The sequence below is a fragment of the Macaca thibetana genome, chromosome 2 (assembly GCF_024542745.1).
Source record: "Macaca thibetana thibetana isolate TM-01 chromosome 2, ASM2454274v1, whole genome shotgun sequence".
Classification (NCBI taxonomy): domain Eukaryota; kingdom Metazoa; phylum Chordata; class Mammalia; order Primates; family Cercopithecidae; genus Macaca; species Macaca thibetana.
Window position 1 is genome coordinate 115,212,772 of NC_065579.1, and position 18,286 is coordinate 115,231,057.

General features: G+C 38.1%; 1 protein-coding gene across 5 annotated transcripts in view; it reads right to left on the reverse strand.

Annotated features, from left to right (window-relative positions):
- FHIT (fragile histidine triad diadenosine triphosphatase) overlaps positions 1-18,286 on the reverse strand; it is a 1,489,770-nt gene that overhangs the window by 1,070,740 nt on the left and 400,744 nt on the right. For all 5 annotated transcript variants that reach the window (XM_050781267.1, XM_050781268.1, XM_050781270.1 and 2 more), the window contains one exon: positions 8,709-8,801. The gene's annotated coding sequence lies outside the window, so the exon portion shown is untranslated. The remainder of the gene's footprint in view (positions 1-8,708; positions 8,802-18,286) is intronic.

Genomic DNA, 18,286 nt, shown 5'->3' on the forward strand with positions numbered 1-18,286 from the left:
TGATCCTAGATCATGGGAGGTGCTTAAACATATACAATGCATTAAATGAAGCAAACACATGTTGTAAAATATTATAATAAAAAACTTAGCAGCAGTTATACTGAGCTCTCTATACTCTCCAATTATGTTTTTTCACCTGTGTTGAGTTTTTATTCCATGATTTTACTAAATGATTGTTACCTTAAAGTGATGAGCCACTTGTGTCTTTTGACTCATGATTGAGATAGTCCTCAAACAATTCTAGATTCAAAAAGACATAAAGTGATCTCACTTGGAATTTTATCAAGTCTATATTCATGTATAATCCTTATGTCTTCTTACTATAATGACTCCTTTATTATGACACTTTCTTCTTTATCTTTGATAATATTTTTTGTCTTAAAGTTTAGTTTGTCTGATATTAATATAGCCACTCTAGACTTCCTATGCTGTTTCCATGGTGTATCTATTTCCAGCAATTTATTTTAAACCTATCTGTGTTTTTACATTTAAAGGCTATCTCCTAACAGAATATAGCTGTTCTTGCTTTTTTATACATTCTAATCATCTCTGCATTTTTTGGATGTTTATTTATTTTTGTTTGGTTGGTTTCTTTGCCCACAAAATTTATTCATTTTGTCAATCATTTGAAAGTAGCTTACATTCATAAAGGTTGGGCTTAGGTCTTTTTGAAAAAAACCTCTTTCATCTGTTTCTATTTATTTATTTTTTCAACTTTCATTTTAGATTCAGGGGGTACATTTGCAGGTTTGTTACCTGGGTATATTGCATCATGCTAAGGTTTGGGGTATGAATGGTAGCATTACCCAGGTACTGAGCATAGTACCCACCATTTGGTTTTTCAACCTTTTTCCCCCTCACTTCTTCCCTGCTCTAGTAGTCCCCAGTGTCTATTGTTACCATCTTCATGTCCACAAGTACCCACAGTTTAGTTCCCACTTATAAGTGAGAACATGTGGCATTTTGTTTTCTGTTCCTGCATTAATTTGCCAGGATAATGGTGTCTAGCTGCATCCATGTTGCTGCAAATGACATGATTTCATTCTTTTTTATTGCTGCATAATATCCTATGGTATATATGTACCAAATTTTCTTTATCCGATCCACCATTGATGGGCACCTAGGTTGAGTCCATATCTTTGCTATTGTGAATAGTGCTGTGACAATGAACATGCAAGCACGTGTGTCTTTGGTAGAATGATTTGTTTTCTTTTGGATCTATACCCAGTAAAGGAATTGCTGGATCAAATGGTAGTTCTGTTTTAAGTTCTTTGGGAAATCTCCAAACTGCTTTCCACAGTGGCTGAACTAATTTACATTCCCACCAATAGTGTATAAGCATTCCTGTTTCTCAGCAGTCAGCCGTTTCACCAACATGTTTTTTTTTGTTTTTTGTTTTTTGTTTTTTGTTTTTTTACTTTAGCTGTTCTGACTGGTGTGAGATGGTATTTCATTGTTTACTTTAGCCGTTCTGACTGGTGTCAGATGGTATTCCATTGTGGTTTTGATTTGTATTTCTCTGATGATTGGTGATGATGAGCATTTTTTCATGTTTGTTGGCCACTTGTATGTCTGTCTCCCTTTGAGAAGTTTCTGTTCATGTCTTTTGCCCATTTTTTAATGGGGTTGGTTTTTGCTTGTTCAATCATTTAAGTTCCTTATAGATTCTGGATATTAGACCTTTAGTGGCTGTGTAATTTGTGAATATTTTCTGTCATCCTATAGGTTGTTTACTCTGTTGATAGTTTCTTTTGCTATGCAGAATCTCTTTGGTTTGATTAGTCCCACTTGTCAATTTTTAGGTTTCTTGCAATTGCTTTTGAGGACTTAGTCATAAATTCTTTCCCAAGGCTGATGTCCAGAATGGTGATTCCTAGGTTTTCCTCTAGGATTCTCATACTTTGAGTTCTTACATTTAAATCTTTACTCCATATGGAGTTAGCTTTGTATATGGTGAAATGTAGGGGTCCAGTTTCATTCATCTGTATATAGCTAGCCAGATATCCCAGCACCATTTGTTAAATAAGGAATCCTTTCTCCATTCCTTTTGTTGACTTTGTTGAAGATCAGATGGTTGTAAGTGTGCAGCTGTATTTCTAGGTTCTCTAGTCTGTTCCATAGGTTTCTGTGTCTGTTTTGTACCAGTACTACACTGGTTTGATTACTGTAGCCTTGTAGTATAGCTTGGAGTTGAAAAATGTGTGCCTCCAGCTTTGTTCTTTTTTGTTTAAGTTTGCTTTGGCTATTCAGGCTCCTTTTTGACTCCACATGTACTTTATAATAGTTTTTTCCAGTTCTGTGAAATAAGGTAGGGTAGTTTTATAGGAATAGTATAAAACCTGTAGATCATTTTGGGCAGTATGGCCCCATTAATGAAATTGATTGTTCCAATCCATGAGCACGGAATGTTTTTCCATTTGTTTGTGTCATCTATGATTTCTTTTAGCAGTATTTTGTGGTTCCCCTTGTAGACATATTTCATCTCCTTGGTTAGATGTATTCCTAAGTATTTTATATACTTCTATTTTTTCCGGCTATTGTTAATGGGATTTCCTTCTTGATTTGGCTCTCAGCTTGAACATTACTGGTGTGCAGAAATGCTACTGATTTCTGTACATTGATTTTGCGTCCCGAAACTTTACTGAAGTTGTTTCTGAGTTCTAGGAGGCTTTTGGTGGAGTCTTTGAGTTTTTTAGGAATAGAATCATATTGTCTGCAAAGAGAGATAGTTCAATTTCTTCCTTTCCTATTTAGATGCATGTTATTTCTTTCTCTTACCTGATTGCTCTGGCTAGCACTTCTGGTACTATGTTGAATAGGAGTAGTAAGAGTGGACATCTTTGTCTTGTTCCAGTTTGCAAGGGGAATGCTTTCAGTTTTTGCCCATTCAGTATGATATTGGCTGTGGTTTTATCATAGATGGCTCTTATTATTTGGAAGTATGTTCTTCATTGCCTAGCTTCTTGAAGTTTTTTATCATGAAGGGATGTTGGATTATAGCAAAAGCTTTTTCTACATCTATTGAGATGATTCTAAGGCTTTTTAAAATCCTATTTATGTGGTAAATCACATTTTTATTTGCATATGTTGAACAAAATTTGCAAGCCCGAATGAAGCCTACTTGATCATGGTGAATTAACTTTTTGATGTGCTGAATTGGGTTTGCTAGTATTTTGTTGAGGATTTTTGCCTCTATGTTCGTCAGGGATATTGGCCTATTGATTTCTTTTTTTTCATTGTGTTTTTGTCAGGTTTGGTATCAGGGTGAATGCATAGAATGAGTTTGGGAGAAATTCCTCCTCTTCAATTCTTTGGAATAGTTCAGTAGAATTGTACCAGCTCTTCTTTGTACATCAGGTAGAATTTTGCTATGACACCTCTACATTTTAGAGTCATTAGTCCATTGACATTTAATCTGATTACTGATCTGGTTGCATTTAGAGCTGTAACTTTATTATTTGTTTTCTGTTTGCTCCTCTGCTTCTTGTTTTTCTTTTTCTTCCCTCTGCAATCTTTGGATCTTTTTTTTTTTCTTTTAATTTAGGATTCTATTTTATCTTTGGATTTTCAGTGGTTGTTCTAGGAATTAAAACATATATTCTTGATCTTTCACAGTCTACCTAGATTTAATTTTATACTATCTTACATAAAATTGAAAAACTTTGCAACTGTATAAATCCATTTGCCACCACCTCCATTCTTTATGCTATAAAGTCATATGAATTACATCTATACATATGACATCACAAACACCACAAGACAATGTTATAATTTTTGCTTTAACAGGTCCTGTGTATGTTAAAGATCTTATCATGAAAAATTATATTTACAATTTCCAATTTTTTTTATTCCTTCTTGAAGACTTAAGATTCCATCTGGTGTTATCTCACTTTAGCCTGAATAATCTTTCCTTTAGCATTTCTGTGGTGCAGGTCCGCTGACAATAAATGCTCTTAGTTTCCTTTTATCTGAAAATGTCCTTAATTTGCCTTTACTCACAAAGGGTATTTTCACTACATGTAGAATTCTGGATTAACAGTTTTTTGCTTTTTTTCCCCCCTCATTTGTACTTTAAAAATATCATTTCACTTTTTCTGGCCTTTATAAATTCTGACGAGACGGCAGTGTTCATTTAAAGCATTGTTCCACCAAAGATACTGTGCCATTTTTCTCTGGCTACTATCAAGATTCTCTCTTTATTGTTGGTGCTCACCAGTTGGAATACGATGTACCTATGCACAGTTTTCTTTAAATGTATCCCATTTGGGGTTCACTGCATTTCTTGCTCTATGTATTTATGTATTTCACCAAATTTGAAAATTTGGGCCCATTATTTCTTCAAATATTTTTTCTGTTTCATTCTCTTTCTCTTCTCCTTCTGAGACTCCAATTACATGTAAACTAGGCATTTTAATTTCTGTTACACAGGTCCCTGAGTCTCTGTTTATTTTTTCTATTCAGTTGTTTTAAGTCTTTTGTTCTTTCAGTTCTTCCAAAAGAAAATTTCTATGGATCTCTTTAAGTTCACTGACACTTTCCTTTTTTACCTCCAGTTGCTGTAAGTATACTCAATGAGTTTTTATTTTGAATATTGTATTTTCAGTTTTCAGAATTTCTATTTGGTTCTTTTTGCAGTTTCTGTTTACTACCTTCTTATTCATTGTGAGTTTATTTTCCTATTATTTGTGGAGCATGGTTATAATAGCCACTTTAAAATCTTTGTTAATTCCCACATCTGGCTCATCTTGGAATTGGTCTCAGATAATTGCCTTTTGTCTTCAGAATGAGTCAATTTTATTGGGTTTTCATAGATCATGTAATTTGGGCTTGTATGATTTGCAAGTATGTATGTTATGGTATGAAGAGTTTGAATCCTGTTACAGTTTTCTGAAGGGTATTGATTTATTTGTTTTAGCAGGCAATTAGTTATACTCAAATTTCAAACTATCTTTTGGGTGGCAGCTCAAACTTCAGTTCAGTTCTTTTACCTTTGTGATAATTTGTGTCTGCTCCATCCAAGAATATACACATGACATATACCTCAAAATTACATGACGTGACCTCACTTGGAATTTTATCAAGAGCATATTCATCTACAATTCTTACACCTTCTTAATATGACTTACTATTATGAAATATTCTGCTTTATCTCTGGTAACTCTTTTTGTCTGAAAGTTTAGTTTGTCTCACATTAATAAATCCAAGAGTCAGCCAGAAATGTGGGTAGTGTTTATATACAGATTTGGGAGCTTCCCCTCTCTGCCTTTCCTCTTTCCAAGATTCTAAATTCATTTTCCTGTGGCTATTATTGCCCTGAACCTTGTTCTTTGGGTCTTCAAACCAAAAACACTGTGAGTTTTCTATTGGAGGCTGGCCATCTGAAGTGACATTAATTTTAGCCTGCTTTCAGTCTAAAAGTTGTAAAATGGGAAACTCACTCTGGACAGATCTGTGCTTCCAAGTTTTGAATTTCAGCTCCCTTCCAGAATCTTTCTGCTTATTTTTATTCTCTAGTAATTTCTTTTTTTCTTTTTTTTTTTTTTTTTTTTTTTTTTTTTTTTTTTTTGGTCTTTTGGTACTTTATAGTTGATATCTGTGAGAATTGCAGGTCCAGTAGAACTTACTTAGCCATACTGGAAATGGAAACAAGTAAAAACATTTAGGAAACATTGCTTTGCATTTCCTAACACCTCGCCTCAAAATACTTAACCTCCATCCATTCCCTCATTTAGTGACATTTGAGTTTAGTTTTAAGTAGAAATAGAAGCCAGGGTCAGGGCTTCCTTGATCATCTTGCCAAGTACATGAGAAGGCTTGGAATGAAAACACAGCATAAAGTTAAATGATAGAATGGTAGAACATCAATCAATTCTAGCTCTTAGACTGGTGGCATTTAATCTCAAAGCAATGAGACTTATACAGAATCATGACTATCAGTGATAATCTACATGGTACTTGGCCACGTTATTTTACCTTATTTCTTTGGTCTCAGATATCTCTAAATCCTGACTCATTGAAAACTGCAATAGATAATATCCCAAGAGAAATACAATACTGAAAATCCTAAAATGCCAATCCAAAGTTGGTAATTGCATAATTCCTTCTAATCACAATCATTATGGCTTCCATTTCTTGAAAGATTTGTATACCAGCCACCTTGCTAACCACTTTACATAAATCGTCAGTTAATCCTTCACAACTATTCTTTGCAGCAGTTCCCTAGAATAACTAGCTTCATTTTATGGAGGAAGAAACCAGAGTTCTGAGAGGTTGCGTTCACTAAGAGCACACAGCAAACAGTAGAACTCTGAGTCTGTCTGTGTAAAGACAAGAAATAGCAAAGGGGTTTTGGAGACATCGGGCACATATCCTTCACTATTAGGAGACAAAATATACGTCTTTCTAGGAGTAAGTAGGGTTTCTAAAACTTAAATAGTCTATAGTTCTTTTTTTTTTTTTTGAGATGGAGTCTTGCTCTTTTGCCCAGGCTGGAGTGCAGTGGCGCGATCTTGGCTTATTGCAAACTCTGCCTCCTGGGTTCATGCCATTCTCCTGCCTCAGCCTCCCGAGTAGCTGGGATTACAGGCACCTGCCACCACACCCGGCTACTTTTTTGTATTTTTTTAGTAGAGACGGGGTTTCACTGTGTTAGCCAGGATGGTCTTGATCTCCTGACCTCGTGATCTGCCCGCCTCAGCCTCCCAAAGTGCTGGGATTACAGGAGTGAGCCACCGTGCCCTGCCAGTTTTTTTTTTTTTTTATCAGTAATTATTAATATTAAAATGCCACCCTTCCAGAAACAATATATTTTATATTGACAGCTTTTATGTTTAAAAAGAGCCTTCTGGATGGGCGCAATGGCTCATTCCTGTAATCCCTGCACTTTGGGAGGCTGAGATGGGTGGATCACTTGAGGTCAGTAGTTCAAGACCAGGCTGGCCAACATGGTGAAACCCTATCTCTACTAAATATACAAAAATTAGTTGGGTGTGGTGGCTTGTGCCTGTAATCCCAGCTACTTGGGAAGCTGAGGCATGAGAATTGTTTAAACCCAGGAGATAGAGGTTTCTGTAAGCTGAGATCGCACCACTGTACTCCAGCCTGGGTAACAGACAGAGGGAGCCTCCGTCTAAAAAATAAAATAAAAGCCTTCCTTCAGAGCTTAAAACACTAACCCAAACAATAACAAAAAGGATCACATAATTATATGCAAAGGCTCGTATGAAAAAGCACATAACACCAGTGCTCCATTTTGCCTTATTTCATTTACTGCCTTTAAATTTTCTTTGTTTTCCAGGTAAACTATCTAAAGATGCCTGCCTCATCCCATGACAAGATGCAGCAATGTCTCACAGTTCTACAACTCTAGGAGCAATCCTGCCTAACTTTGCAAATTTTGCATAAACCATGGGTTTCAAGTGACTGTGGAATGAGAGGGAAAGGGAAGGCGGCACGAAGGATAAGCTGGTTGACATTGTAAAGTGGATACAGGAAACTGGGTCTCAACTGGAAGCAGAAAAAGGAGCATAGTATCTTTGTGTTCTGGCACATAGGATTATTCAATATACATATTATTATACATGTTAAATTGTCTGAGACCTGGGAATGAGAGATATTGTTAAAGGTGTAAAGATGAGATGAAGTGACAGAAAAGGAGAGGAGTAAATATGAGTCCTAGGGAGGGGTTACATGAGCACGGTCCCCTGACGACATGCTAGAGATTACCAGGTTAGTGCATTGCTCCTACTTTATTGCTATTATTATTATTTTGGTTTTTTTTGTGGCAGTGTCTCACTCTGTCACCCAGGCTGGACTGCAATGGCACGATCTTGGCTCACTGCAACCTCCACCTCCCGGGTTCAAGCAATTTTCCTGCCTCAGCCTCCTGAGCAGCTGGGATTACAGGCACCCACCACTGCTTCTGGCTAATTTTTGTATTTTTGGTAGAGACGGGGTTTCACCATGTTGGCCAGGCTGGTCTCAAACTCCTGCCCTCAAGTGATCCACCATCTCGGCCTCCCAAATTGCTGGGATTATAGGCCCTTTGCTGCTATTTTTAAAAATACATATTCAACATATCCAGTGAAATCGTTCAAAGATGCATACAGACAAGTGATTATTTTACTCTAACTTAAAGCCTCTTTGTAAGACCTACCCTTCACTGTCCATCCCAGTATATGCCACTAGGACTTCCTCTGACCACGAACGGTGCCATGCCGTGGAAGGAATTCTGTTTCATAACAGAGCCTCCTCCTGCTGCTCCTAATTTCATTTCCATTCCACTAGCATTCTTAAAGCCATGCAAAACATAACAACTTGACTTTGTAACTGTTTAACCTTACTTTTTACACATAAAAATTATTAAATATGTGTAACTGCTGGGGAAAGGATAATATAATGGCATGTCAATCAGGTAACAGGTAAGTTACATTTCATGGAAAAGAAGGGGAATGCTTTCTTCAGAAAGTGAAGTCATCATTCTTTTATTTAACTGACATAATATTTATACCCCAATTTTTAAAATGGCAGCTACAAATAGAAGTCGAAAGAGGGTAAATTCTCCAAGGGAATCTAGCCCTGAAATTTTACCATTTTAAAAGTTCTATTTTACATGTACATAGGAACATGACTACTATTATAAGAGTACTCATAGCAGGTCAATTATTTCAAACTCTTTGAAAAAAAAATCAAAATTAAGTAAACCCTACCTTTCAGAAGACTGCTGCCTCTTCGGAGTCCTCAGTGGCAGGATGCACAGAGCTTTTACAGAAGGTCTAAGCAGGCAGGTATTCCCAGGACACCTACACCAAGGACAAGGAATTCAGATGATTATTTCAGAAGTGATCCAGATGGCTCTAGGTTCAATTTCATTAGGAATATTCACCGTGAATACTGAGCATTGCCACACAGGTATTGTTAAAAGGGCAGAATGGAAGTACATATGTGATTTTTGTATGCATTGTCATTAGTCTGCACATGGGAGACTGTGGCTCAAAAGGGTATAAGTGGTTCATACATGATCACACAAGAAAAGGGGCAGAACCGTGCCTTAATTATTCATTTCTGATTCCTAGTCCAGGGTTGTTTCAGCCGCATCATTTGACCCTCTTCAAGAACTGGAAAGTCCTGGCACTGGGGCTTTCCATTTTGCAAAGAGATAAGGCTGACCCATGTGTCTGGTGGGAAGAGTCTTTCTCTGGTTTTCTAATGGTCTATGCCAAGTCATTTGTATGAAGCATCATGTGTGGGCCAGTTTACTCACTTTCCCTTGAAACTCTGGTGTCCACAGAATCTGAAGGAATCTGACAAGCAAAGGAACATGGGTTTTTTTGGTCCCACTGGCCTGAGTTTGAATCCTAGTAATGTGTTTACTACGTCTATGTCCTATGTCGCTGCTCAATTTCGCTGAGACTCACTTTCCATCTCTATCAAACGGGTATAATAATATTTGAAGGATACATTTATGAAGAAGATTTTTTTTTTCTAAATAAGAATAAAGCACCAAGCACAGTTTCTGGCACATGTTAGATGCTAGGGTGAAGTGAAAGCCCCATGACCCACCTTACTTGCAGGGATAACCCCAAAGTGGACAAGTGACAGGGAGGCTATTGAGACCTTGCTGCCCATAAATCACTCAATGACAATGCACTAATCCCCCAACTGGCTGGTTCCTCACTGCTCTGACCTCTACCTCTGGGTTTCCTTCATGTACACTTCTTTGAAATAAAAATATCATAAACACCAATTCATTCCCTAGGATCTCATTTAGAGGTAATTGTTTCCTTTTTTAATCTAATAATTTTGGTCCACATCATGTTACATGGTCAGCTCAATGTAGTAATTGAAAGCAGATGATCATTCATTTAACAAATATTTATTGAGATTTTACTAAGGTGTCAGGCACTATTCTCTATAGTAGTGAACATAATGGTCCCAGATCGGGACCATGATGCTGTCTACCTTCTGGTAGAGGAGACAAACAAACAAGATACATATGAAAATACGTGATTGCTTAAATAGTGCTAAGGACTCTGGAGAAACACATAGCAGGAAGGGAGGTGGTGAGTGTTATGGGTTGAATTCTGTTCCCCTAACCCCTCCCCATCAGGAAAAAAGATATGTTGAAGTCCTAACCCTCAGTACTTAGAATGTGCCCTTATTTGGTAATAGAATTGATACAGATATAATTATTTAAGTTAAGATGAAGTCATACTGGAGTTTGGTGGGCGGGCCTCTAATCCAATATGATTGGATATAAGAGGATGACCACATGAAGACACAGAGACACAGGGGAGAAGGAACACCATGTGAGGACAAAGGCCGACATTGGAGTTATACAGCTTTGGAGTTATGTAGCTGCAAGCCAAGGATTGCCGGCGAATCACCAGAAGTTAGGGAGAAGCAAAGAAAGATTTCCCTGCAGATTTCAGAGGGAGCATGGCCCTGGTGACACTTTGATTTCAGACTTGTAGCCTCCAGAACTATGAGACAATAAATTTCTGTTGTTTTAAGCCACTCAGTATATGGTACTTAATTACTGCCACCCTAGGAAATCAATACAGTGTGTTTGGGGAGATTGTTTCATTTTTGAGCAAGGAGATCAGGAAAGATCTCACTGAAAAGGTAATGTCTCAGGGAAGATTTGAGGTGCAGGAGACAGCCATGATGATGGCTCTGGATGAAGAAATTCTAGGCAGAGGGAACAGAAAGTACAAACATCCCAGGCAGGTGCATGTTTGTATGTTAGAACAGCAGGGAGGCCAGTGTGGCTGGAATAGCCAGGGGAGAGTGGCAGGAAACCAGGTCAGAGTGATGACAAGGAGCTGGAGGGTGCTGGACCTTATGGGCCACTCTAAGAACTTAGGCTTTTACTTGGAGCAAGGTGGGAAGCCATTGCCTAGTTCTGAGCAGAAGTGAACCAAGATCTGACTTACATTTTAATAAGCTCTCTCTGGCTGTTTGGAAAGAATAAACTGAAGAACAAGGCCACTTAGGAGGCTCCTGCAGTTATCCTGGTGAATAAAGGTGCTAGCCAGGTAGCACGCAGGATAGTGAAAACTGATCAGTCCTTTGCAAAATATTTTGAAAGCAGATCCAAAAGGATTTTCAATAGATTGCAGATAGAAATATGCCTGACTTCTTGATAGTACATAGAATTAATTTAGAAACCATAACAATTTAACTGTACTGATCATCTGAATAAATTATCTTCTCAAATGCCAGACTAGCCAAAGATATTAGCAACATATTTAACAGGGAATAAGCAGAATACATAAGGAACTCCTAAAATCAACAAAGAGAAAAAGATAAATAAATATTTTTTTAAATAGTGATTAAAAGAAGAAACAATGGACCATAGACATAAGAAAAGCAGCTTAACCTCACTGATATGGTTTGGCTATGTCCCCACCCAAATCTCACCTTGTATTGTAATTCCCATAATTCCCATGTGTCATGGAAGGAACCTGGTGGGACATAATTGAATCATGGGTATGGGTCTTTTCCATGCTGTTCTCATGAGAGTGAATAAGTCTCAAGAGACCTGATGGTTTTAAAAACGGAAGTCTCTCTGCACAAGCTCTCTATCTGCCTGCTGCCATCCATGTAAGATGTGACTTGCTCCTCCTTGCCTTCCGCCATGATTGTGAGGCCTCCTCAGCTATGTGGAACTGTGAGTCCATTAAACTTCTTTCTGTTGTAAATGCCCAGTCTCCAGTATGTCTTTATCAGCAGCATGAAAACCGACTAATACTCTAACTAAACATGAGGAAAATGCAAATGAAAATAATGGGATTCTACTTTATTTCTGTCAGACTAGTTAATATGAAAAAGACTGACACAATTCAGTGTTGTCCAAGATATGAGAAAAAATAGCATATTATTCTAGTTTACTTCCAGCAGAATCATGAATTGGTATATTATTCTATTGAGCAATTTTACTATATTATCAAAAGTGACATTACACATATGCCATGGCATAGTGACTCTTCTTGGGGGTTATACCAGGGCTAAGAAACACACATATAAGGAGATATGTACTAAAATAATTATTGCAGCATCTTTTTCAGTATAACGAAACTTGGAAATGACCTAAAAGTCACCCTTAAAGGCAAATGGGTAAATAAAATATGCTACATTTATATGATTAAAGGACCTATGGCTGTTAAAAAGCATAGATTGGTTTTATAGGCATCAGTGTGGATGTTTCATAAATGTCATAGGCAGAAAAGCAACACAAAGGAAAATGTTAAACATACAAACACAATAGTATGTATTCATTGTAGATCAGGGTCCCCAACCCCCAGGCAGCAGACCAGTACCAGTCTGTGGCCTGTTAGGAACCGGGCCACACAGCAGGAGGTGAGTGGCGGGCAAGCAAGCACTACTGCCTGAGCGCCGCCTCCTGTCAGGTCAGCAGGGACGTTAGGTTCTCATAAGAGCAGAAACCCTATGGTGAACTGTGCATGCGAGGATCCAGGGATCTAGGCTGCCTGCTTCTTATGATGAGACCCTAACGCTCGACGATCTGAGGTGGAACCGTTTCATCCCGAAACCATATCCCCCACTCCCCATCCATGGAAAAATTGTCTTCCACAAAACCAGTCCCTGGTGCCAAAAAGTTGGGTACTGCTGCTGTGGATTCACATATATGTATGTAAAAGTATAAACAATGGACTAGTCAAATACATCCCATTATGGTAAGGAATTTTGGGCAGGGGTTAGAGGCAGCAAAGAAAGTGGAGGGTGGAGGGAAGGACAGGACATTATTGGTGAAAATGATTTGGAAGGAAGGAAGGAAGGAAGGAAGGAAGGAAGGAAGGAAGGAAGGAAGGAAGGAAGGAAGGAAGGAAGGAAGGAAGGAAGGAAGGAAGGAAAGAAGGAGGGAGGGAGGGAGAGAGGGAGGGAGGGAGGGAGGGAGGGAGGGAAGGAAGGAAGGAAGGGAGTTACCAGTTCTGGACTGCACTTAAGCTAATCATACATGGGGATAGATGAGGTTAGTTTTTTGTTTGTTTGTTTGTTTTTTATTTTTATTTTTTTTGAGACGGAGTTTTGCTCTTGTTGCCCAGGCTGCAGTTCAATGGCACAATCTTGGCTCACTGCAATCTCTGCCTCCCAGTTTCAAGTGATTCTCCTGCCTCAGCCTCCCAAGTAGCTGGGATTATAGGCATGCACCACCACGCCCGGCTAATTTTGTATTTTTAGTAGAGACGGGGTTTCACCATGTTGGTCAGGCTGGTCGAGATTAGTTTTTTAAAGATGAAACTCAAAACTGTGTTTTAATAATCAGTGAGACCATTCGTGATTCCTTCCAGACTGTCTCAGTGTGGAGGGCTGAATTTCAGTTCAGCCAGCAGAGGGAACCGTCTGTCATTTGGATTGACAAGGAGCTCTCTGCCAGGGGAACACCAGAACACCACAAGCAGCCATGGTCTTCACCACCTCCTCATTGGCCCTGGAACCACCAACACTACAGGACACAGGAACACACATTTACAGACAAAGTAAACCAAGAGTACACCATGAACATCTTTTCAACCTTTTTAAAAGCACGTTGCAATTTTCTAGAATCAAGGGAACAATATGCTTGATTAGTACTTCGGCAGACTTGGCAATTTTGCTTGTCATATTTCTCTCCTTAAAGCAAGTTGGTCGTTAACCTTCCATGTTCTAGGACTTGAGATTAGGTTTTCCCCCCACAAAATGAAATCTTTTCTTAAAAAAGAAAAGAGTTTGCTTTAGGATAATTCATTTTTTGCTGCTAATAACTGCAAGATCCTCTTTGAGCCAAGGAGGTCATTCTTGAAAGGGGCTAGAATTGTGAAAAATGTTCCTTCTTTTCCTGGAGAGAGAGTCTGTGAAGCAAAAAAAGCTTGCAGGAAAGTTCAGTAATCATGAAGTGAAAGCCCAAAGTGACCTGAATGCTTCCTCCTGGGTCAATATTGTATGTTTAAAAAGAAACAACCAAACCTTTAAAGAAAAATCTGGCCATCCCCAAATCCCAATACATGAAACTGGAAGGCAGGAGGCACCAGTAAAATGCTGGATTTGCTCTCACTGTTTGGCCTCCATCACAGTTACAATAGTTCAATATTATCCTTTTGTGCGTGTCATCCTAAAAATGGGATTTGGATTGGTTTCTAACAATAAAACGAGCAAGGTAGTAAAGGAATGTTATGAATAAGTTACCAATGTAAATATGCTATTTTGCGCCTTTGAATTTGAGTGTCAATAAACATGATTCCACACATGGAAATTAGACTTTTCAGAGCTACTACACTGAATCATTTAATTTGTCTGAGTAAGTACTTATAATAATGTGGCTGCTCTGCATTGCAATAAACATCGGGTTTTCAATTGAACAAATGAAGTACGTGATACTCCTTATAAATGGAACTGCAGCAAAGGGCGTTCAGCTAGGGTGCTGTGCACTAAAACGAGATGGGTGATAAGAACATCTCTCTCCAGCCCCGCTGATAGCGAAAGGAAAGAACATATGGCCTCTGGTGCTACATTTTCTGTTCCTGGACAGAAACAAGGCTGAAGCCTCACTGTGAAATGATGGGGGGACTGTTGCTATTTTGGGTTGTCACAGGGTAACTTGTCACACTACTCAGGACACATGAGGACAGATAATTCTGTTCCTCCAGATTGTGGACTTGAGAATGCTTTAGCAAAATAGCATAGGGATATATTTTTCTTAGTGGTGAAGGACATGGGTTTGAATCCTGGGCTCTATCAACCAAACAGTTGCATGATTGTACCCAAGTAATCATCTGTCTTCTCCATGCTCATTTTCCTGTTTGGTAAAATGAGGATAATAACTTTGGCTTCCTCATTAAGTTGTTAGGGGGATTCAGTGAGATAATTTATGTAAAGAACCCAGCACATGATTAGAATTCACCTTTTTTATCATCATTATCATTGCCATCATTATTATTATGTTTAACCTTACTTTTATTGTAATCCATTATTCAATTTTCATTCAAAGCTCATTAAAACACAACTCACCACATTGTTTAGTAATTAATTACTTTTGTTCATTTAACAAAGTTTTTATCAGTATAACAAGTGCCAGGCACAATGCTAGGGACTAGGGTACAAAAGTGATCTAATCCTCCTGGAAGCTATTGGGGGAGATGGGCATGAGTCAAAGGCTCCCATAGGAAGTGAAATCTTTGAAATTCAGGGAACAGCTCTAAAAGAAAGGAGCAGGCTAGGCACGGTGGCTCATGCCTATAATCCCAGCACTTTGGGAGGTGAGGTGGGTGGATCACCTGAAGTCAGGAGTTTGAGACCAGCCTGGCCAACATGGCAAAACCCCGTGTCTACTAAAAATACAAAAATTAGCCAGGCATGGTGGTGGGTGCCTGTAATCCCAACCACTTGGGAGGCTGAGGCAAGAGAATCATTTGAACCCGGGAGGCAGAGGTTGCAGTGAGCCGAGATCATGCCATTGCACTTCAGCCTGGGCAATAAGAGTGAAACGCTGTCTCAAAAACAAAACAAAACAAACAAAAAACAAAGGAGCGGATCACTCTAAGAGATACTAAAACAAAGGAACTTAAATTAAACCTGAGACCTGAAGGATGAGAAGGAGGAGAACAAGGGATGGCTTTCTTGAGAGAGACACAACAATATTCAAAGGCATGGAGTTTACAGCACTTTATCATTGTTATCAAAAGTCAGTGCAAAATGATCTACTGAATAGTTCAATGAAATCTAACAACTATGTGACAGGCACCTACTATGAGTCAGGCATTGAGTCAAACTCTAGAAACACAATAGTAAAGACAGTTATGATCTATGCCCGCACCCTTACCTCCCAACACCTACTCCTGTGTTTGAAAACCACACCAAAGTCAATATTTATTTTGTAACCAATAAATTACCCCTTTGTTTTTGATCACAGAGAGATTTCACCTGCATGGAAAAACTGGAATGCTTTCTCTGGTCAGACAAGGAATGTTACACAAGTCAAATAATTCCCTTTCTTCTTAGTTGCTGGATACCTACAACCAAGTTTGGTTTATTTCATGGGCCTACCAACTTATACTACTAAAGATGGTCATGTTTCTCAAGTTTCTTGAGATCTTTGTCCAATGTGCTTTTTGTAGTATTCGTGGTACCTAACATGGTGCTCAATGGAAAGCATTTAATAACTTCTGATTGTCAGATGGATGAAGAATATAAAGCTTGCCTGGCTCAACTTGGGCTCCATGATAAGCAGTGAAGAATTGAAACTTGGTAGACCAGAATATGCCTCCCCGCAACATGCTTCTTTAGCATAAGGATTATTTTGAGCTGATTATTTTGAGAGACTGCAGCTACAGGAGAAGATCTGAAAACAGAATGGAAGTTACCTTTTTGTAAAGGGAATTTACAAAATCTCTATTCGTAAGGGTGTCTCCCTCTCTGTACCAGGAAGAGAAGGATGACCAAATCACTAGAGACTCTTACCAATGGAGAAGACATCAACTTAAATCTGTACAACAAACCTTACCCATGTTTACCATACTTTCCTGGGCATCCCTCCACAACTGACTATCCCCCATACCCTTCTTTTTTTTGTTTCAGTGGACAATGGTATTTGAGCCTGAACTCAAGGCCACCTCTTTGAGATTTATTCATATCTCTGGGTTTCTCCCATGTGTACATGAGATATACACATTTTTAACTTCTGTTTGTTTTTCTCTTGTTACGGGGTCTATCCCAACCTAACAACCACAAAGAGTAAAGAGAAAATTACTTTTCTTTCCCTACACTTACTTTTCTCTAATCTCCAGGTTGAGAGGAAATAACTAAAACAAGCAGCTGAAAATCATCAAAACATGATTTTCACTGGAAAGCAGCCCAATAGCCAAACAGAAGAACCATGTAAACCAAAAGAAGAGAGTGGTAAGTGAACTATAAGGTACCATTAGAGATTTCTGTCAGGGAATAAGATTCTTATAACAAAATATTTACTTTTCTTACTCTGGTGCTAGTAAAAGTAGAGAAATGTCACTGTTTTAATTAATGTCTAAGTAACAGGGAAAAATATTAAGCTTCTTCATGACAAAATGGAAATATATTTGCAATTCCACATCCTAATGTTCTCTCATTTGTTTTGGAAAAGCTATTAGTCTGGTTTCTTCCACAATAGGAGAGCAAAAAGTTATAATATGGTCTATCTGGTTAACTATCAGGAAGAGGAGAAATCAATTTAGAAGAAATTTGGAAGACACCTATTTTATTGCTATTAGAGCGAAGTAGAGATCTGTCTTGTTCACAGTCAAAGCAACCCAATTCACACACACAAAAAAAACAACAACAAATGTTACATTTATGGAGGTATTAAAACATCTCATCCTTGTCCTTAGCTTAACATATTAATGAGAATTTCTGAATTAATCTCCGATCGTGAACTGTGTGTACATGTGATATAACGGCAGTAAATAGTGCACAGCTTGCTTCAGGCATCTTTTATGACAGATTCTATGACAGATAGAAAATCTTTAAGATTAAATTATTTCTGTATTTCCCTAAGAAACTGATCAGTGCTAACAAGTATACCACTTCCCCAACTAGTTGATAAAACAGAAAAGAAAATATTATTAAGTGATGGCACTTGAGGAAATAGTTAAAAGGAGAAACTCAGAACATAAGATTGTGATTATATATAATGAGGAGATTCTCAAAATGGCACAGAAAGGAAAGGGATGAGTTGAAGCTGAAAAACATATGTTTTTAGGAGGTAAGTTATTCCATAAAGCAATTACTAAAATGTGAGAGTTCTTCTTATGGTTCTCAACCTTATATGCTGAAAGAGAACTTCTTATAATGCAAGACTAAGAGAGCCAATTACTTCAGCACCAAGGTACATCATAAATCTCTGGACTTGGCAGTTCAAAAAAACTCTTGGAAAATGTTCTTCTAAAATCTTCACTAACAACCCTGACTTTATAAATGTAGACTCTAAAAGGATGAATGAAAACTAACCAATTAGATAGCAAAATGGAGAAGAGAGAGCAGTGAATATAAAGACTTGCCAGAGTTCCAGTTGTACCTCTGCCACTAACTAGCTTCAGACTTAGTTCATATTTACAATAAAACCATAATCATAAAAAATAACAATTATGGAGCACTTAGTATGCCAAGAACTTTTCATATATTATCTAATTTAATCATCCTAACAACCTATGAGGGAGACACCACATTAGAGAAAAGCAGTTCAAGAGCTTGTCCAAGACCACCCAGCTGCTCTGAGTGATGGGTTAGGATTCAAACACGGTATTTTTGGACCCCA